The sequence below is a fragment of the Stegodyphus dumicola genome, chromosome X2 (genome assembly GCF_044657685.1).
Source record: "Stegodyphus dumicola isolate Sdum_Otavi_A_Nest chromosome X2, ASM4465768v1".
NCBI classification, from domain to species: Eukaryota; Metazoa; Arthropoda; class Arachnida; order Araneae; family Eresidae; genus Stegodyphus; species Stegodyphus dumicola.
Genome location: NC_140781.1, coordinates 174,591,499 through 174,614,377, shown reverse-complemented (window position 1 = coordinate 174,614,377; position 22,879 = coordinate 174,591,499). Strand labels below are relative to the sequence as shown.

General features: G+C 34.1%; 1 long non-coding RNA gene across 1 annotated transcript in view; it reads right to left on the bottom strand.

Annotated features, from left to right (window-relative positions):
* The window catches only part of LOC146992974 (uncharacterized), a 44,846-nt gene extending 23,606 nt beyond the window's left edge, over positions 1–21,240 (bottom strand). Inside the window, exon 1 of the long non-coding RNA XR_015038906.1 lies at positions 20,953–21,240. This is a non-coding gene — a long non-coding RNA (uncharacterized LOC146992974). The remainder of the gene's footprint in view (positions 1–20,952) is intronic.
* Positions 21,241–22,879: the final 1,639 nt, after the last annotated feature.

The window sequence follows — 22,879 nt, the reverse complement described above, 5'->3', positions numbered from 1 at the left end:
AAACTTTTCGATCGTTTCACTTTATGTACTACTTTTCAGTAGAGAAAATTAAGAAGAGTAGAATTAAACCCTATTTTTTATGCTAAAACTGAAGGCAACTCATAATAATGCGAATATTATTACATTTCGCATATAGAGAGCTTGAATAGATCAACTGAAGCGCCAACTTTCAAATGTCTATTTGAAAGATTTTTGCGGGAGAATTTTTTTTTTCGATATCGATCTGATCTCTGACAATATGAGGGATTTGTTATTTCTGGAAACTTTTATGTTGAATACGATGCGCATTTTTTTTTTACCCATTTTTCGAAAAGATTTTCTTCGCTTAAGATATTTTTATCACGATGTATTTTTACTTGGCCATATACATGCTGCAGAAGTATCTTAAGCAACAGAAAATATTTTATTTTTACACTGAAAACCGAATGATATGTTAAAGATGAGTTGGAACCTCTAGTGTCTGCTCGCTCATCTATCAGAGCATTCTTGCAGCTTCAGCGTTTGCAAGAGGGCATTTTTTGACAAGTTTAAAGTGATTTACCGCATTCGAAACTGGATAATAGAAGTCTTTTCTCCGAAGTCATTTTGAAAATGCCATGCTTAGAAGTTAGAAATCGTAATTTATCTTTACTTCAGGTTTACCCATAAACAGCTAAAGAAAAAAAAGTTATATTAAAACCTAAACGTGTTAATATTAAAATATCTTTGAAATGCTGTACCTATATAGAAATAACAAGAATGTTTGAGCCATATTAAGTGCACCGACAAAAACTTCAAAGTCCTCCTGACTGTATATGAATGAAAGTTAGAAATTCTGCTAAGATAACTATTTTATTTCAGTATTTAATTCGAAACAGTATTACTAAAAGTAAGAAAGCAAAAAATAAGTCCAAATTATTGCACAATTAAAGTTATTTGGAAATAATTTATATGCAAGATATGACAGTTTAATTCCGACATGTACTTTTAAAAACATGCGCCTAAAACTCTGTAGTAGCGGCCACTGGCATATTCACAAAGCCTACAGACAGTTTCTTCTACTGTTTGCTCCGATTGGTTAAAACAGGAAACGTAGGGTTACAGAATCTTGTACTTGGCGACTTTTGCTTCATCGCCTATACTATGTCTATATCAGCCTCGTGTACCGAAAAGTGTGCGAAAGACAACGGCTAAACCACCGCCTAACAGTAACAAAGACAGAAAAATTTCTCAGACTTCTAGGTCGCGGGTTCTATCGCCGCTCGTGACTTTTACGAACTCTGCTTTGGACGGATTTATTTTTATCCTCACTTTATTGAATGACTTTGTCATTATTGGTCTTTTCGCCTTCTGGCGCAGTGTTAAAAATTTAACAATTTCATTTTCTGTATTTTTATTAATGGTAATTTTTCTTATTTTTATTTACTGGTTTGTACTCTTTGCAGTAGGTACCAGTAGCAAGATTATGTTCCAAATCCCGAAAAGCGTTTCAATAGAAACAGAGCATAATGGAATAAAATATAATTTTAGTTATGCTTTCTCATAACTTAGATTAAAAGAATATGTATCCGACGCTCTTAAATATTTTTTGAATTGATTGATTGTAAATATTGATTGTAAACCTTTTTTCTTGCAAAACAATTATCGTACTTTTAACATTTTAAATTCAAATACCAAAATACTATTAGTAAGATCAGTAGGTTATTTAAAATATATTCCACACAATTCCCCTTAGCTTTTATTCATAAAATAAAAAATTTCGAATGAAATAAACGCTGTTTCTCCTCGCTGTACTGAAAGCCTGCAAGATTTGTTTGGCGTTAATTACCACGACTACAAGGCGATAACTCGCCATTCCAAATATGACCGACAAACAGCTGTTTCATCCAATGAGAGCAGACCGTAGTAGAAATGGTCTGTAGGCTTTGTGAATATGCCGGACACTGTCGCCTTCCAGATTCTCCCCTTGTTCATCTTTTGAGTAACTTAGGCATTCCCATTTCGGAAATCAAGTCTGAAATTTATTTTATAGAATGCTGCCAAGTATTTTTCTTTTGGATTTTGCTGAATTTTAGTTACATAAGAAAATCTTTATCTATTCAGGGCAACTTTTTAATTTTGAAACTAGCACAAAATCATAGGTTTCGAGCCAGAAAGTCAAGATCAGAAGAAGCGCATCGTGATTGCGATGAAACCATTCTTGCTCCCAATTCTTTAGTCAAAATTAGTCTAAGTGTTTCTTGATTAATATCCATTTTATGTATGGGCGGGGTTCGGAAGCGGAGCAACTGTTCAAAAGATGTACAGAAAACGATTCTCGAATAAATATCTGCCAAATTACCTAATTTCAAGCGTATTAGCCGGGATTTGTGAGCGAGTGGATCATTCCATGTTTGCAGGCATGATGTTTTTAGGGAAAGATATAGCAGTGTTTCTGTTTTGAAAGAAACTGTAACATATGCATTTAAGAATACTACTACTACAACACGAGAGCTGTTGGATGTGCGCCAGTCAGCCATTTGAAGGAATTTAAATAAAGTAGAAATGATTCATATTACTGTCATCATTCGCAGGGAATGCAGGCTTTAAAACGGCTGCAAAAACGGAATTTTAGAACATCATTTGATTATCCACTGCTTGTTAATTTTGCTCGCTGCCATATATAACAGGCTGTAGTAAATCCCATCTTCCCTTCGTAGGTCTTATTCACTGATGAGGTTAAGTTTTCACTTTACTGGTATGTTTAACACCCTAGTAGTTCTTTGTCGGATTTTTTCTTCTGGAAGCACATTCTCTATAAAGTCCCATTGAGTCAGATGAAGTAGCCATACTGTTACTGGAAATGCTTGCGATCTATGCTAATGTACGCCAATATCGTAGTACTACATTTTTTGGGCATATTTTCTGAGCTCCTGTTATAGAAAGCTGAATTATTAAAATAGTTGTGTCTTTTGACTATACCTACCTGTATTACTTAGCTGTTGCTCATACATTCTGTTGCAAAATTTGCTTATTTTTGTCCTCCCCACCGGTCTTCAAAACTATGCCATATATTTTAGACTCTTTCTTTATGTCTGAGTAGATAAGATTGCTAGTAATTTTACTCGAGTTCAAATTCCGGCAAACAGGCTGACTACATGAACGTTTTCGTGGTTTCCCTCGTGTATAAGAGTCAGTTTCCTTTAGAAAAATCTACGCGAAAGTATCCCTCACTTAGCCTTAGTGTTCTTTGACGTAGTCCAATAAGTCGGAAGTCAGTTTCCCATTTCAACACGTCTCAGTTTGAATAATGTAAGTTATATACAATGCACATCTATTTGCATTCGGCTCTTAACCTTTTTTCAAACTCAGCTAATTTATGTTATCTGGAAATATCCCATTTGTGCATATGAAATTAAAAGTGGATTTTGCAGGAAATTCAAAAACAAGTATATAGGAAGTTATAAATAAACTTTAAAGTACATATCTCAGTATTGTAGTACGAATACTGCACACCATATCTTCGAAAGTTCTTAATGGGCCTTTATATTAACAACCACTGGTCTTAGACAAACTTTCAGTTACAAAAATGTGTTAAATGACAAAAATTTATATTTTTATATTTTTAAATTATTAAACATTTTAATATAAAATATGAAATTTGAACTTTTTACACACTTCTCCGTCCCCTGTTCTTATATTTAGGAAAATCTAAGTTTTATGTTTTATAATGAGTGCAAAAATGTCTAAATATAAGTATAAGGACCGAAGGAATGCGTAAAAATTAAATTTCGCATTAGTGCAAGATTAATTTTTCTTAAAATTAAAGAACACAAAAACATGAATCTTTGCGCCATTTAAAGAATTTCCGTAATTTAAAGTATATGTTTTTAGACCAACGGTTGCGAAAATAAAGACCAGGTAAGTACTTTTGTGGACGCAGTATATAATTCATGGTTTTAGTTTTCCAAATGTAGGCAAATTGTTGCTTATAAACCTAATATTTATATATGAGGAAAGCAATGTCGTGGAAGAAATATACATTTGGATTCTCTGCGCTATTAACGAAATTCTAAACAACTTTTTATACTGAAATGAAATAATTAAATATTGCTCTAAGAATTTTAGTATGCCATTTGAGTAAAAAGCTGCTCCATTTGTGAATGGTAATACATACAGCGCGACTATAATAACGATACTAACGAAATATAAAATTTGTAAAGCAAAACATTGCAAGCGTCAAATTTTTATATATCGATGACTGAAACATCCATATTTTGGTAGACACGTGGAAAACATCGATATTTCTCTCACGTTGATTTGAAGCACTCTTTCTTGGTCATACGATATGTTCCTTTCTTGCTGGTGGCTGAAGCGATTGAAGTGCGTATATAAGCACCCCCAATCTGTCTTGTTCTGCTCTTGAGTAAACTTCCATTGGAAAGCGGGAAGATTGACGGACAGATCGAGTTCCAAACGAAACGTTCCATCTTGTCTTGTTTTGACAGGGAAAGGAAAAGGAAAATAAACTAAAAGATTGTGAGACGAGATCCGAAACTGAAATTGAGATTTCGATCGAAAAGTGGCAGGTAAAATTTCACAAGGGAGTTGCTTTTATGAGATGCGTATTAAAAATTTTCAAAATTAGTATTACACACAAAACAGCCTTGAATTTTAAGGGAGGAACTCTAGTCGGAAATATTCAGAATCAGAAAATGACTTTGAAAATTCATATAAAGATGTCATTTTTAACTTACCCCTCTAGAAAAGTATATAGTGATTGTTCGAAGTTTTAATACGTTAACTTTTCTTACATTGATATAAAGAGGTCTGTAAAAAATAAATAAAAAAATACGAAAAAAATGTCGCTGACAGGCAAATGAAGAGGTTTGGTGATAGTCTGAAAAAGGTCTTCACACTGTACATTTTGAAGACTCTCGAAAGTCAATCGAGTTGCTGTTATTTATCCCTTAATTTTCCGTAAGGATCACATGGGTGACATTCCGTAAGGATTTCATGGGTGACATGAAATAGACCACCAAATAAAATAACTCAAATAAAGAAAACATAATATTAAATCATTAAAAACATTTATTAAATTTTCTAGAATAGCATGAATTTAGATAGCTGGCCAGACTACCCGTGCAAAACATTATCTAAAACTTACTCACAATTTAACATTTGGCTCTCTAAATCATGACCAATATTCTGTCCAAATTATTAGCATCCACCAGAATTATATAATTATCACTGAACACTAAATCTCATTTAGTTTCTGAAATTTCTCATTCAAAACGTTTTTTCGAATCCTACCAAATTCATAGTAAAATACCTTAAAATTATTACATTCTTTTAAGTATTTCTCATGAATTAAAATCCACATCTAAGGATAAATTTTCAAGAATGCAAATTTCCATCATCGGTAATACAGCAATAATTCATCTTCTGACATTTAGTAAATAATTAAACTACTTAACATAATATTCTATACACATTTAAATCAGGGGTAATTCTTTTAAGAAACATTAAGATTTTCCCTCATCTATTAATTTAATTTAATTTATATTTATGTCAATTAAACATTTTTAAAAATTCACTTTCTCGATTAATTGTTAAGTAATCAGTAACATTTCAGCTTTCCATCTAACATTAATTGCTTATGTCTTAGAAATTAACGTTCCGAAATTCTAATAATTAAATATTAAATAAAAAACAAATGAAAATATATCACTCACAGATTTCAGAACACAAGTGTCCATAAATGAGATTGAAGGTTTTCGCCCAATAAGCACGGTGGTTTCCAGATCTACTTAGATAGGATCCATGACAAATACGCTTGAGCTGATCATTCAGTCCTCAAGATTAACAGGGTAATATGAAAATAGAAAATGATCTTCCTTTCCTTTCTTTAGCTGCATCCCAGCTGCTCATGTCCAGAACTAATTCTACCATTGGATTAGATGTCGCATTGGATTAATTGTCGCATTGGATTAGTTGTGCCTACCACATGTCGCAAGCCCAACTGCACCGCCTTCAAAAATGCAATGAGTACGGAAACTAAATTGATCGTCCTTAAGAAGTTCGCAAACTCATCAGACAGAACGTTTACTCTTCCGTTTTCTGTCCTACGGCTAGAAATCAGCTTTTCCGGTTATGTGAACTCTGACACTCTTTAAAAATTCACATGCGACTTTTCATCACTGACACTCTTTAATTATTGTCATGCCGAGACGACTGTGAAGAAATGCGCCAAGACAATTTTTTTTCGTACTGTTGCGTTTTTTTCTTCTGACACCAGTTGTTACGTTTTTTTCTTCTTTCACGTTCGTACGGGGTTTGTAGATTTGGAGTGAATAACGATGACACTTGATGATGTATCGAAACACACTTTATTTAACCAATACTGATCAGGACAGCTCCAGCTCCAAAGTCACGTTTTACAGTCGTTGAAGATCTACTATAAACACGCTGACACAATCAGAGACACAGCTTTCAGGTTATTAGGCTATAACGGTGGAGACAGCTTCACTGCAAAGCACGAGAATACAGCTCCCGACTCTGCTCGGTTGTTCTCGTAACTCCACGTACTCTCGAGACTCTCCACGCCACAACTCGAGATGCACTCGACACGAGGCACTAACCGCGATACACTAAGAGACTCCTTCGGTGCACTCGACGAGCCACTCAGCACTCGCCGCCCGATCGACTCCGCACGGACTGACTCGCTAGACGAGCCACACACACTCGCACTCTATACGAGGCATACACAGTCACTGAACAGCAGGGTTTATATAGCTTTCGGCTTGTGTTCGAGAACATTCTGGGCTAAACCGGTAAGAATTCGTTCCAGAAGGTTCTCCATCCGTCCATGGTATATCGCCAACTTTGTCGCCAAATGGGTGATTTCTCGCCAAATGTGGCAACCCTGCCTTCCCTTGCCATTTTATGGCCACCCTAAAACTGCTTTGCGGGGAAGCCATCTTATCGCGCCTGTACATTTTGTAACACTGCCCCCCTCCCAAGGACTGCACGTCCCGGGCAGTACAACCCTTGGTCAGAAGCCAAATTCAATACAAAAAAAAAGTTATAAAACAAACAAATAGCATAACTAAAGAAACAAATATTTACACTATGTACAAGTTATATACACAAATTAAACACATAACAATTTAAAATTATATAAATTAAAGTTCAGAATGAATTGCAGTCTCAGTCTATTTAAAATATACCTGTGTCAAATACTTTTCCACTGCATTTCTCAGATGCATTTCTGTTTTGCATATCACAGTATGAAGATTCAGTCCTTTCAGACTTTTCATCCACAGGAAGATCTGAAACAGTTTGTTCATTACTCTGTAGTTCATTCCCAACATGTATACAGTTCACCTCGGTATTTTCAACCGCTGGTACATGCCCATTCACCTTCATTTCCCGGGAAGCAGTTCCGATGTTTGCACCAGGGTCGCGAATAGAATCAGATCCTTTACGAGCAGAAGTATCCGGGTTTAGAATCAAGTCCTTGTCTACAAAATCTGCACTATGAGACGCCCACCCCGTTTGCGAAGTGGGTGAATTTTCTTGCAGTACTGGAGCGCACTGCTTAAGCTCCACATCAGCTTCTCCCATCTCTGCATCACATGCACTTTCAGATGGTTCAACACCTGCTGCCTGCGACTTCGTAACTTCACTATCAGTTTTGACGAACTTAACAATCGCATTTTCATTTTCTTCCACTTCAGGCACTAGAGAATCAAAAGCTCCTTTCCTGTCTTTTATTGCTTCATGTTTTCCTTCTTTTTTTTTAAATCCCGTTAGATGTTTCATCCATCATTTCTTGATCTTTCTCAAACAGTTTGTTTGTTATTTCCTTCATTTCTTCACCCTTTGATTCTTCAGATGCCACTTCTCTCATATCCACATCGTCTTTTATGGCTCCAGTTTCTTCTTTAAGCTCCACTTTCACCTGTTGGAGTTGCTCTCGTACCTTTTCTTGGCCGACATTTATTTCTTCTCACTGGGCTTTTTTCTCTTCCAGTCCGGCTTTCATCTCTTTCAGTGCGGCTTTGATTTCAGCTTTCATCTCTTCCTGTGCAGCTTTCAACTCGGCTAAAAGGTCCATCAAAGACTTCGTTTCTTCCGCCATGGCTTTCCTCTGCAGGCGGGTCACTGGCATTCACTCGCAAATCCCACTTCTGAACCAGTTGTTACGTTTTTCTTCTCTGACACCAGTTGTTACGTTATTTTCTTCCTTCATGTTCGTTCAAGGTTCGTGTGGATTTGGAGTGAATAACGACGACAGCACTTGATGGGATATCGAAACACACTTTACCGGCCGATATTAATCAGAACAGCTGCAAAATCTCGTTTACAGTCGTCGAACTGTTATAAACAGGCTGACACGATCAGCGACACAGCTTTCAGGTTATCAAGCTATCAGGGTGGAGACAGCTTCACTGCAAAGCACCAGAGTATAGCTCCCGACTCTGCTTGGTCATTCTCGGAACTCCACGTACTCTCGAGACTCTCCAGGCTACAACTCGCGATCCACTCGACGACGCACAGAGCACAGCTCCTGATTCTTCGGTTCAATCAATCCCGGAGCTCAGCACGCTCTCTTGACGATGTATTAACCGCGATACACTACGAGACTATTTAGGTGCACTCGACAACCCACTCGGCACTCGCTGCCCGGCTGTCAACTCTATCGACTCCGCAGGGATTGACTCGCTAGACGAGACACCAACACGATACTAACTATCTTGCACTCCAGACGAGGCACTCTTACTCGCCCTCTCGACGAGGCACACTCTCGATACTAACTATCTCGCACCCTATGCGAGGCACACTCACTCACTGACTGCGGAACAGCAGGGTTTATATAGCTTTCGGCTTGTGTTTGAGAACATTCTGGGCTAAACCGGTAAGAATTCGTTCCAGAAGGTTCTCCCTCCGTCCATGGTATATCGCCAATTTTGTCGCCAAAAGTCGCCAAATGGGCGATTTCTTGCCAAATGTGGCAACCATGCCTTCCATTGACATTTTATGGCAACCCTAAAACTGCTTTGCGGGGAAGCCATCTTACCGCGCCTGTACATTTCGTAACAGTACAGCAAATTAAAAATTTGGACTTTACGTAGGATGAAGATCGTCAAGTCCTTGACTTTATACCGGAACAATAGCTCCGACTTAAGCTTAGCCCTATCCTTGACAGTGGGGAATTATTAGCGCTATAATTAGCGCTTTTTTAAAATTTTCGAAATTTTAGCTTTCGCTGGCAGGCTCACCCAACACGAATTTACTAATGCATTTATACCAAGTAGAAGCCTGACTTCTAAGTGCGGACTTGTCAATGGTAATTTTCTGCGCTTCTGGAACTGGACGCAGAAGGAAATAGGAATTTAATTGTTCAATAAAATTTAAGACTGACGTCTTTCCATCAAAAGTTTCTGCTGATTTCATAGCAGCTCTAAGGGTGTCGACAATAAATCCAAACCCCTCCATGGGATTAACTGTGTCCGATGAGACTTGCAACGTTGAGGGAATCACACTAAATGGTAAAGTTTCCTGTGATATAGTTCTTATTGCTCGGAGGCCCATATCAGGTTTCATAGACTTGAGTAGCGTAAACTAATGAGACCCGGAAGACTATGTGAGAAATTGTCAAGTTTTAAGTAGCACAAAGTCCAAAGAAGAGTGGAAAAAATTCTTTATTCACTCAATATCATCACAGGCGGCATCGAATCTCGCTTACAGAAACTAACGCTTTTAGCTTAAAATTATAATGATGAACTTAAAATTAAATATAGTATGTTTAATCTAACGGCTCATAGGATAATTTAACGCGCAGGAAGACTCTGACTCGTAAAAGTAGGCGTAAACAAGCTAGAAGCAGTCAACACCACAGAAATCTAATTGCTAGTAAATCAAGATAGAAACGTAGCCTTCAAGCAGGCATAACAGGCTTTAAAATCACCTTCCCTTAAATACTACTTCTTTCTAACTCATTTGAATACGTGTGCGCTAGTTTATTAACGTTCTAGCAAGAAAGTGTGGGTTAAAAACGAGAATCAAAGGAAAGTTGTTTTAAAATAAAAATGAACTGTTAGTTAAATTAGTAATTGAATTCCCACAGGCTGAAAGTCTTAGCTTAATTATATAGTATTTATTATTATAATAATGTACTAAAATAAAGTTTTAAAATTATATTAATGAATTTGTTTCTGGATATGTGATGGTTTTCTGCCATTCTTAACATTAAAAATGTGCTAAAAGTTTAAGGTTTTTGTTATGCATCTTTTAAATATAAATAGTTTATACAAATTAAATTACTGTTAAAAAAGTTAAATTTCCTTCATTCTGTTAAATCTCCAATGATATTTATGTAAAATGAAAAGTCACTTTACCTTTGAAAGCGTATTGTCTATTTTATCTCAATTTAATCTCAGCCATAAAATTTGAATCAATTATTTCTAGCTGAAATAGCCTCTCATTATTTAGATCAATAGTCAGAATCATTCCAGAAATTTTAATCAAATTTTTTAAGCACACTAATTATTCAAGGCTATAAATTCACCTCCTCACATTTATTGCCTATATCATTGGCATTTATTACGACTACTTAACAACTTCTAGATTAGAAAGCGGAGCATTTGTTTTAAGGAAAAAGATAAAGTAAAGCGGAAATGAATTCTATTAAATTAACTAGCTTTCCTTCTTTAAAGACGAAAAAATATCAGTTATCAAAATTTATATGTGTAGCATTTTTAAAATGAGATTTTGAAGTTATCGTAAAGCATAATGTTTTTGTCTAATGTATTTTTACACGTTACTGTTATCAAAACTTTATAATTGTTTGTTACTGTATTCATATTAATTTTCACTTCATTTCACTGCTAGTTTACTTACATTTCTACTTTTACCTCAGATAAATGTGTAGGTTGGTGTCTAATAGCATTTGATATTGTTCATAAATCCAGAAATTTAATATGAAATCCAGCATTTAATATCCAGCAATTAAAATTTAATAAAAATCCAGCATTTAAATATGAAATGCATTACCTCTTTAATGTAATGTACTTTTTTGCATTACTTTAAAAAAGGGCAGCTTGTATTTTAGTCTAGTTGTACCGTCTTGCGAAAGAAAAGAATAACTACTTGAAAAGTATTTTCTTTATGGGAAAAATGCTTAAGAAAAATGGAAATGCCCTTCCCCCCCCCCCCCCAAGGAAGGGAAAGTGCATTTCCAATAAGACAAAAAAGTCAACGTTTCTGTAACATCAATGGAAAATATTTTTGCTGTTATTAATGCTAATTTGCTTTGCGTATTAACTCTCTCTTTATGACGTTTTTGCAAGCTTGGCAACAATAAAAAATACGTGAAAAAGTTTTTGACATCAATTATTACTCTTTCAATCTAGCACAATCAAATGTATAAAAGCACTGAACACTGGAATTCAATATTTGTCCTCACTATCGAAATGAATGGGTGGAATTTTTTGACACATTGATTACGCGTGAAAAAATGAATCACGCGAACTAAGGATGCATAATTGTTTTCGATCTGAGCAAAGCTAAGAAAATACATACAGTTTATACGATCAAAAACGTATCTGGTGAAGAAGTATTAAACTATAAAGTCTTGAGTTTTTTAAAATTAAACTAATCCAGTTTGGGGCCCGGTGGCGCAGAGACTAGCGCGTCGCGTAGCAGCACCACAGGTCCGGGGCTCGATCCCAGGACTGGGCAAGGTTGACTCAGCCTCTCATCCCTGGAGTGGGTCGCTAAAATGAGTACCAAGTTCGCTTGGAGATTAAACACAGGGGGCTTGCGACAGGCTGCCCACATGTCCAGGCTAAGATTCACAAGCACGCCGGAGCCCACGGTCTAGAAGGCGGATATCATGGCACTGCCGGCCATGTCTCTCTAAAGGTTGTTTGTGCCACCGAGTTTAGTTTTAATCCAGTTTGAGTTTTGAGTTACTGTGTCATTTTTTTCTAATTTTTTACATATATTACATATTCTAGAAAAATACCAATCAATGCATGCAGAGTAAAGAAAGAAGAGTAAGCAGGCCAAAGATATTCAGAAGCTAACGTATTGTCTTGGTATATAAAACACTTGCGCAGCTGCTGAGTGCAGTGAAATTTCAGGATACCCCACCGAGATGCTTTTTGGTAGACATATATGTGGCATAGAGCAAATCTAGTAAGAAGCTTATCGAATTTCTTAAATGATCTATATTTAACTAAAAATTTTCCAGGTTAGATCCTGCAAGAGTTTGAGTTACATTAATTTACTTTTAAAGCATGAATTTTGATCAATTATTAATTTGTAAATTGATTTTGGTTTGTTGCAAATTTGAAAACAAGTTATTGTGTGACCATTCATCTGAAATTTGCAGAGATTTTGTTAGTAAGTTTAATTTACTATGTGTACCTGATAGAATTCCAAATACCGTTAGAATTCTAAATATCAATAAAAGTTCAATTCCTTTCTTACGTTTCTGAGAGTTTATTCAACACAGATAAATTTTGTAGTGTTAATAACATTCCTAAATAAAGAAAAGATTTGGTTACATTACAAAGTCTATTTGCGTTCTTTGGTAACATACAACTTGGACTCTGCGTTGAAGACAAAGTAGAGCATTCTCCCTATGTCTTTGGAGAGTAAGTACTGCAAACGAAGGTTTTAAATAACCTTTTAACTAAAAATGAGCAGATGCACGCGCTTGGTGATCACAATTTACCACCATTTGTGGTTACTAAATTAACAGAAAATAAGAATGTAAAATGCACATTAACTTAAGATAGCTAACGACTGGCTCTTAGGTTAACTACCGCTAAATCGGCTGTACGCAACAAAGTTGAGCTGAGAAATATCAGTATAAACTGAAAGGTTTCGAACACCGACTAGAAAGCTAGTTTCAAACTCGCAGCATAAACATCGGATCTAAGTCCTCTACTCTTCTTCTTCGAACTCTTGAAACGTAGCTTAAGTACTGCTTCTGAAACACGTTTAAATTTGAATACTACGTCATAACAAATTTACATTCCGGCAGGAAACTGAAATCAGGAGGGAAGGGAAAGAAAACTAAAAATAATTGGTTAGAATAAAATAAATCTTCACAAGCTAAACATCAAAAGAGGAAGAGAATTAAAGGTTAGTGGTTAGTTCTTGTAAAATCATAAAGAGGTGGCAGTTTGGAAACTGAGAAAGGAGTTTGGAAATCTGGGCATCCTAAAAGCAGAGAAAGCTTAATGAAAAGAATTAATAAAAAGTAAAATATACGCGTAAGAAACAAAGTATGATAAATAAATGGTATAATTATAAAAATTACATAATTAAAGGAACGAATAGTAAATATAAAATACACAACTAATAAAAATATTCATTTTTTAATATAAAAATAGCTAATAAATAAGTAATTAATACGCAAATATAACAATTCATAAAAATCCAGAAAATGACTAGAGAAGTAAGGGAGTTATTTTCGTAGTGAAATGTTAATTTTTTAAGTGAAAGCAGGCAAATATGAAGATTAATTAACTTCTGTTTCTAAAATGCTCCTTCACTTTTTATTATTAATTATTTAAAAAATGCTTTTCTTTATCCTGTACAGATTTACATCTACTTTTCACATCAATTTTAGTTTGATAAGTTCTAATATTTAATTTTATAATACAGACAACAATAACGTAATGGTGACTTATATTTTTCTCCTTGAATTAAAGTTACATCTCCTTTTGTTTACATTCCAACCGTTAAAATACTGGAAAAACATTGCAAGCTTAACTTCAGGCTCACCTGATGTTAACTCCAAGTCAACCCTGAGTTTTAATAGATAACTAATTGCGTTAAACTAAACTGACTTTGTTCTTAAAATTAATCCTTAGTGTGCAAACCTACGTGTAAAATTCTCACTTGCTTAAGAATAGTGAAAACTTTATAAAACATAATTAATACTGAGTATGGAAAACAGAAAAGCCTCATTAGTTTATATATGCAGTTCATCATTTAACCGTTACATTCACTCAACTTCTGGCAGTAATGTTCAACGTGCAATCAACCACAGAAAGATGCCCTTTTCTGTCAGCTGCAACTTAATAATAGCAGGAATCACATTAAGTTCAAGTAAACCTCCTCCATTACAGTACGTTTATTCAACGTCATTATGAAAAGAAATCCACTTTGGTGCTTTCTTTATAATATAGACTGATATATATTTGAAGTGAATTTACATATTGGTTTACTTCTACTAAGAGAGAAAAAGGACAAGTTGAACTTAAAAATCAAAATTAATAGCAAAAGAAATTAACCTTACAAACTTGTAAAGATCATTAACCTTTTCAAGGTAGGAAACCTAAAAAAAAAAAAAAAAAAAAAAAAAAAAAAAAATTCACCACGCCCCAATATGAGCCACGGGTCTTTAACTGCTAGCTGGATATGTTAACCATTTACAACCCGAGAGCACGCACCAGGAAATGCAAAAAATCCCTTACAACTAGAGTATATCAAAGGCGATTAGACACACAAGCTCATCATTATAATAATTTAGTATTCACAGTTTCCGCGCAAATGCGTTTTTAAACGTTTTTGTAAATGATTAAAATTGTACGGTTTAATGAAGATCTTGTACGCTTTCTCAGTGTCTGTCATTTCCATAAAAGAATTAATCAACATTTTGTTATTTCTATGAATACTGAAAGTAACAAGGTTTCATAGCTTAAACTACTGAACAGATACTTAGGCCTTCTAAACATAAATTATAGTATTATCTCTGGCTAAAATGTGAGCACTTTTATGAAAAAAAAAATCCATTTAGAAACGAATAGGTAAATAACCTTACACTGAATTATGTGCCTGGTTCGAGTCCTGGAAGAAGAGCAGGTGCTTGTAAATCCCGTATCACACTGCGAATGTGAAACGCAAAAGGCATCTTCTCCTAGAAAAACATTCCTCCAGTGCTAGTTTGAACAGTAGATTCGTAATTTTTAAGAGGCTGAAGAAACATTCCGTTCGACGCTCTGTTTCACATAGCTCAAACAATTAATATTAAAGAAGAGTTATAGGACTTAGCTCTATAAAATAAAGATTCTTCGAAAAGTTGCTTCCGACGAAGTGTTGAATAAGTATACGAAATCTACTTTATTTCTTAACTTAATCCATTATGGCAAAACTCACGACGGAAGGGATGTCTTCGAAAAGACGATTCATGGCAAACTTACTTGTATATATGTTACTCATAAAGAACACTACTAAACCAATCCGTTTGAAGTATCAATTTCCTACCAGGTTAGTTCCATGCATATAAAACAGCCTAATTCAATCAAACCATGCACTGAAGTGCGCATAATTATGATTCTGCGAAGACTGAATATCATTCCGAATATTCCTTTGGAATGAAGAAAGGGTATTCTGTAAAACACTTTCAAAGTCTAAATTTTAAGCCGAGTTGCTAAGCCAAGTTTGAATAAATTAGAAATTAGACTCGAGTCATCAATTTAGATCAAGTAGCCTTTTATTTGCCTGTTTCAGCATTCTATTTTCAGGTTTAGTTCAGTGGTGAGTAGACCAGTGATACTCTGTTCCACTGGGCTCAGAATATCTTAATATCCCTATAAAATTTTGAAATATCTTTGAAAATTTGACCTAGAATAACCACCATTCTTTTATTATTACAACGTTAATAAAATCGAAGGTGTGGTTGTAACATTTCTGAGTTACTAAAGCGTATTAATTAATTCTAATTTGTTCTTATATTTTCCCCCTTCTTAATCTTATGGCTTCCTTTAGAGTGTTACCAGTTATCAACTCTGAAAAGACCTTTGATCTTTTTTAACGTTAAACACAACTATTACACTAATATCATCTGGCACTCTAAATTAAATATTCAATTTGAGGGAAAATGCTATTTATTTTGCTTAAAAATTAGTTTTATATTGAAAAAAATTATAGCCAGTTTTTTTCTCTTTCACTTTCTCTCTATGTTGGAATTAAAGACTTTGAAATAAGAAACTGAATCTTATATCTCAAATCTGATTTCTTCATTCGTAAGTCAATATACCTGTATTGACTGACATATTGTAATTCATATGCACATACCTGTATATCTGTTTGGATAGTTTACTTCAGCTAGAAGATGTTATCCCGTATATTACCGCAAACATTAAATTCCGAAAAGCAAAGGAGTTTTCTGAGGAAAACGTACTTTTATTTATTTATGCGTAGACAAAATCATAAAAGTGAATATGCAACCGTAAAAAAATTGAGCTTGATAAGAACTACTCATGTTCTTAGGTTTTAGCAATTTGAGCCTCGACGGGTCTTCCGTTGAAAATTCATTATGTTAAAAAATTATTGGCAAATGACGAATTCTAGTATTTAAATTATCTTATCAATGGGCTTTACCACAGCATGTTACTAGATTTAAATCTTTAGCATTCCGTAACTGTGCAAAAGAAAATGTAATTAAAACGTAACACACGAAAGCATTAAATGCTAATCGCTAAAACTATAATCTTCATCTCAATTAATGACAATGCATAAGCCTCATAAATATCATCTAACTTTGTTCAGATTTAGTTTTTGTTCACCATTCTCATAAAGCTTATTTTAAATTCTTTCAGACATAATCGCTGCTTATAGAGGTACTCTGACCAATTTAAAGTCAGTTCAATTTTGCATTGCTATCGTTTATGAAGTAAAACTATCGGCGATTTCATAATGATTTGACTTAAGCGGTATTGAGAGAGTAACTCTGAATCGACCAAAAGAGTAGTTAGTTAACCTTAGTTTTAAATATTGTTTTAGTAAAGTAAGAGTTTGAAATTGTAAGATTTATTTTTAATTAACGTGTTTTGCTTTATGTTAAAATCACTTCTATAATCCTACTGTTTAGTATGCACCTATTTGAATCTGAAAATGCGAGGAGTTTTAAACAGAGTAAGAATTTAAGTTGAGGCTGGATTAGCATCGGTCATTACCTTAAGCAAACTCCTTTTTATGTCGCCGTCGACAGCATGAAACCTTTCATTAGGGATTTTCACTTTTTGGCTGATTTTAAGGGTTGTCTGTTATTTCAGCGAACAACGGAAGTAAATTTACGTTAACTTGTTTTCCAATTCAAGCCAGAAGTAAAAAATAGATTTCAGTTGTTTGGTTTTTTTTCCCCTTACTGTTGCGTTAATTTTAGCATTCTGAGTTTGTAGCAGAAGCCGAGATGAAATTTCATCTCGCAGGTTTAAAGGTTAGAATAGTTTAATTTAAGCAAACTGTAGGTTGATCTTATAAAATCTGCTTTAAGTACGATTTAATATTATTCTTATTTGTATGCTAAAATGTACAAAGTACATTTTTGTCCTAGAACAGGTAACTAAAAATTTCAGAGTCTAGTGCACATATTTTGAAAACGAGTTTTTCGAAACAATTAAAAGTTTTAAAATCATTTGTGTTCTAAAGGCTGAAATCTGTGTAAGCATTTAAATCTTAGTCATTTATACACTACTACCTTCTACTTTCAGTCGTTTCCAGACTACATTCTTCCTAAGTCTCAACACCTCTTCACTACCCGCTCATATTCATTTGTTTAGTTACCCTTGCAAATTGCTAATAACAAAGCTGAGTAGGAAGAACTTTTATCGCTGAGTAGATAAAATGCACGATAAACGAATATAAGGTGAAAAAAGACGAATTACGAGAAAAATCAACTTTCTCCCAATCACATTTACATGAAAAGTAAATTAAGTTTCTTCTAACAACATCGGAACTGCTTACAAGCTCCAAAATTGGCCATTACGGAAATGGGACATGGATGACTTCTGTTTTTGTGCAGCAGTTATTCACGGAATCCTTTGAAATGCTTATGAAGACCTTTTAGAAACACCAAGCTTTAAAAAATATGTTTAGGAAAAAAGTAAGCTGATTTATGGCTGGTATAATTTATCTCAAGATCTGAGCATTCCCCACCATTAGGTATATAATCTAATTTAATGTTTCGTGTCTTTTTGGAAAGCACTGCTTTAAAAGCCTCATTCTTCAGCAGCATTGCAATAGTCGAATGTCTGGCAGTTGAAACGAAAAGAATAGTTAAACGCTGAAAGAAACTTTTACGAAAGAATTTGATCTAATAGAACGTCTCTGCTTTTTTTCCTAAATGTTTTATCTTACTTGTTATTCTTGTCTTAATAACAGCAAATATTTTATGAGTGCGATTTTGTAGGTGATTGGTAAGTTCGAGTTCATATTATAAACCAAGTATGGTAAATTTAGATTTACGAATGCAGATCCTTGCTAGAGCATTACTTCATGTTGCATTTATAGTACGCAGAATTATTTCTTACTGCTAGAAACAGATTACTTCATACATAATTTATTACACATAGGAAACATGGAGGAGAATTGTAACGATAATATGCCAATATTAAGAAATCTTAGAAACAGGAAATAAAACACAAATGCTTTGTTTATTATATGCAATAAATATTTTCAGATAATTTTATTCAGATTATTTTTGCATTCCAGGCCGGAAAATGGGAGCCTGACCTCGTACTTTGATTCCTATCCTTAGTTGAATTAATTTTTGCTCACACCTTTCTTTTATTTTTATAGATATGCTATTCGCAGCGGTAACTAAGCGGGAAGGAAGTACTGTTAGCGCGCATAAGATATGTAATCCCAATCACTCCGAACTTACAGAGTAATTGTCAAAATGTTCCAGTAATGTTGTGGCCCCCCCTTGTTAATTAATTTTAAAGGTATGTTTTTTTATAGTTGTTTCTTCTGTTCAATGTAGTGATCAGCCACTACCTAAACAAAATGTAACTTCGTACAACAAATTTAGTCAACAAAATAAACGTTAGTCGTTCTTTATATATTTGTTTGTTTAAATTTTAATAATTTTAGACTGGACCATTTTTAGCTACTAGAATGGGTTTCTGCTATTCCATTTCACAACGCATGTTAGTAAGGGATATTTAGTTATGTTAACATGAGTTATTTTGTTTCACTATTATATTTGTTTACACCTCACACCTTGTTTAGTGCACATTTATTCTCTCATGATACACTATAGCTATTCTCTTGAATTGTATTTACACTTTGATTTTGTCACATTACCATTTCATAAATAATTCAAGAATATTTAATGTTTATATTTGATATAGAACAAATTTTTGGGACCATCTCGTTGTTGAAACTTAGGGGTCTCCTTACTAACGTTTTTATTTCGTACGTATCTAACTTCTTCGTACATATCTAATTTGTCAGCAAGCTGAAGTGGGTTGCTCCACTCACTCCAGTTATCCAAAAAAATTTTCTTTATAATCTGAAGGGGCTTTCTTCTTAATCTGATCTGTGAGTATCAAATTCTTTAACTGCTCAAACGCCATGACATTTTGATTCCTTAAGCCACCCATCAAAATAAAAGTCTCTCCAGGTGTTTTCAGGATTTTTCTTATGTTGGGTAAACAGTTGTCGAAATTTCTCAGCACTCAATTTGAAGCGCTTTAAGAGAATTTCTTTAATTTTCTGATAGTTCTGAGCATCATCAGAAGATTCTTTTGCAATTAGTTTTCAAACATCGGTTGGCAGAAGACAAACAAGATAGACTACCCATTTTGAAACTGGTACCTTCAGAAGGGTTAATTGCCTCTTAAACAAATCCAGAAATAAATTCATAGCGGCTATTTTAGGATCAAAATTAGGAATTACCTTGTTCAGTTCTAACTTAGGAATTTCTGCCTCTGCAGAAGAAGATACTTTTTCAGACTCCAATCTACTAGCAATAATACTAGATTGTAATCTTAATTTCTCCATCTCAAACAAACGTTCTTTTTCTCTCTCAGCATGCTGTTCCATTTCTTTCCTATCATTCATGAAGCGGTTCAAACATTCTTTTGTAAATTCCGCGTCATATGTGGGACTAGTGATTATAGGCTTACTTATTTCAGGAATTCTAAAATTTTCCTCTATCACTACACCTAGTGTCTCTGCTAATTTAATTAAATCTTGGTTTTTCCCTTTTGCTAAATAAGTCATGCTTAACTGAAAGTGGAAAAATTTCCTCAAAATGTACACCTATAACTTAATATGCTTATAAGTTATTTCTCCCGACTTCCTAGCATGCCTTCGTGGTGTAGTGGTTCTGCACACTCGGCTGATATTCCAAAAGGTCTGTGGTTCGATTCCCGGCAAGGCGTTGTTAATTTTTCATCTCTTCTGCTTCCAAAAATTACCTCTACATGCTAACATATTTAACAAAATATTTTATATGCATTTAGTATACATCAAACATACACAATCAAAAGCAAAACATGAAATAACTTAATAACTAAGTTTACATTACTTTCTGCTCATTGCTTGAAATAGCATGTAAAATACACAATTCTCAGAAAATAAACTGCTTTAGAACACTTTCAGTAATTTAAATTCATGCAAAATTTAGCAACTTGTAACTATATATTTCAACACCTTTTCTATTTTTTCTGTTTTCAAAACAAAACTAAGAATCCTTTACTTTGCATTTACTATATTTGACATTTATTTTCATTGCTTCACATATAAATTTGCATACAAAAAAATATACGAAATATTCAATCAAATATTATTTTAAAAATTGCCAAAGTAGCGGGTGCTTCCACAAAATTCTTCATTTAAATTTCAACAATACTTGAAAATTACTTTAAACTTCAAATTTTCAGCAATATTTCAAAATCTTTCTTTCGGCACTAAAGGAACTGGTACGAGACAGAACTCATACAATTTGATCCGGATGTTCACACTTTATGCAAAAAAATTCAAATTCAACAGAACATTCAACTAATCCGGATAATCAGCGAAAACGATATTAGGTCAGCGTGAGCAGAATTCTGCTTATATTTACTTCATCTTGACGATCAGTGAAAACGAAATTAGGTCAAGGCGACTGCAATTTTTGACTTTTCCTTTAGTTCCGAATTTATTAAACTAGGAAAAAATCAAACATTAAAATTTACTTACCTTTAACGTATCCATTGGATGTGTGTCATCATCATTCTCGGTTCTAAAATCCATGGAAATTTTCGGCCCGTAGTTGGGCAGCCAGTTTTATTTAACACAACATACACATATATTTCTTCTCATTCATTATAAAAGAATTTCGGGGCTTATAATTAAGACAAGTAAGTATGACGAACACTTATTCATTTAAGAGTTAACACACAAAAGAAAGAAAATAAAAGTGAGAGAGCTATATAACTCGCGTGAAGCATTCAAAGTTCTAACAGTTAACTCCGAAGTTCGTTGTCACATGGCCTGTAAAAAGAAAAGGAATGCGAATCTCGCATCACATGACGTAGAGCAGGTGCTCTCTTTTGAAGAATGGTTCATGCTGTCTGTTACAGCACTAATGCCTCAAACATTTAAATAATATAATTTTCTTTCTTTTAACGAAGTAAAATCATCAGTAATTTTTCTAAAATCTACTTTATCTTTTATTTCATGTCCTGATAAAAGAATGGCAATAATTGAAATTTTATCTTGGCCAAGTGAAGCTCGTATAGTTTTTATATTTTTATAAGTTCGCATAAACTATTTTCGCCGTTTGTAATAGTATCTGGCAACGTTAAAATTATTTCTTAACACTGCTTCAAAATTAAGATACGGCTGAACTAAATTATATTCGTGAATTATTTTAAAAATATAAATTTATACTTGCTTTCGTGTCCGGAATAGTTCAAATAGCGTGGTTTTTAAAACTAAGTATTTTTGACAATTTTTGCGTCGTTTATTCATTTGGAATTTAAGTGTTAAGGTTATGTTGTTTTTAATTGTAGGGTTTTTCTTAATTTGCATAATAAATTTATTTTAAGCTTTCCTGTTCTCAACTTCTCAAACTTCCCCTCACATTCTTTCGCCAGGATGTAAATTTAAAGTTAAGTGAAGTGCTATTTAAACGTGTGATTATCTCAGTTTATTCAGTGCATGTTTCGCTAGCCTAGCGCACGTTTCGTTGTTATTTCGCGGTCACTCGAGTAAGCCTTATGGGTAAGCCTTATGGACTTATCAGTTTAGTATCACGCCGGTTAGATTTCTGTGAGTCCATCTCTTAGGAGTAATTTTGAAGTGCGTTCTTGCACTCATTTATTTTTTTCAGATTTGATTTGTATTCTCGTCTACGTTTTAGTTATCGCCGTAAGTGAACTGTGTTTTTGTAACGCACGAAGCCCGTGCTGTCTGTTATTTTAGTTTGAGTTAATAAAGGGTTATTTTGCATCCTTCTTTTGCTGGTATTTATTTTACGCCTCTGCGAGAATTCGCCAGGTTCATTGTAGGATCTAAGTCAGTATATGTGGAAAAGTAGAGATAGATCTTACATAATGACATTCATTTTTCACCACTTAGAAGCTAAAAATCGGAGCACAGTTAAGTTTTCGTATCTCCATTTCAGTTACGAGATTGAAGCATTAAACAGGCCTTTAATTTCTATTGTGAAAAAAAATGTTTTTCTGAAATATTAATTTTCTGCTTATTGATTCTTGACAATCTGATTTATCAGCCTTTCGTTTTCGTTTCTGTTCAAATTCTTTTTGACATATTTATCTCTAAATTTTCACATTTCTCATAACGATTTTCAGAAATATTCCCCTTCATCTGCAGTAAAGGAAGAAATTTCTTTGGCGATGGCTTTGGCAAAAACTTTTCGCCAAAGCCATCGCCAACTTGGTGATATCTCGCCAAATTACCAAGATAGCTCTTTACCCAATGTTAAATAGACTTGCTCCTGTATTCTTACTTAATTGGCAAAGCTTCGCTTCTTTAGATTTTATTCAGATTTTATTCATGTATGCAGCAAAATGCATCAATTTCATGCAGAAAAAATTATACAGCAAAATGTATCAATTTCGCATATAATTTCACTAAAATTATTTTATACATGTAGAAAATT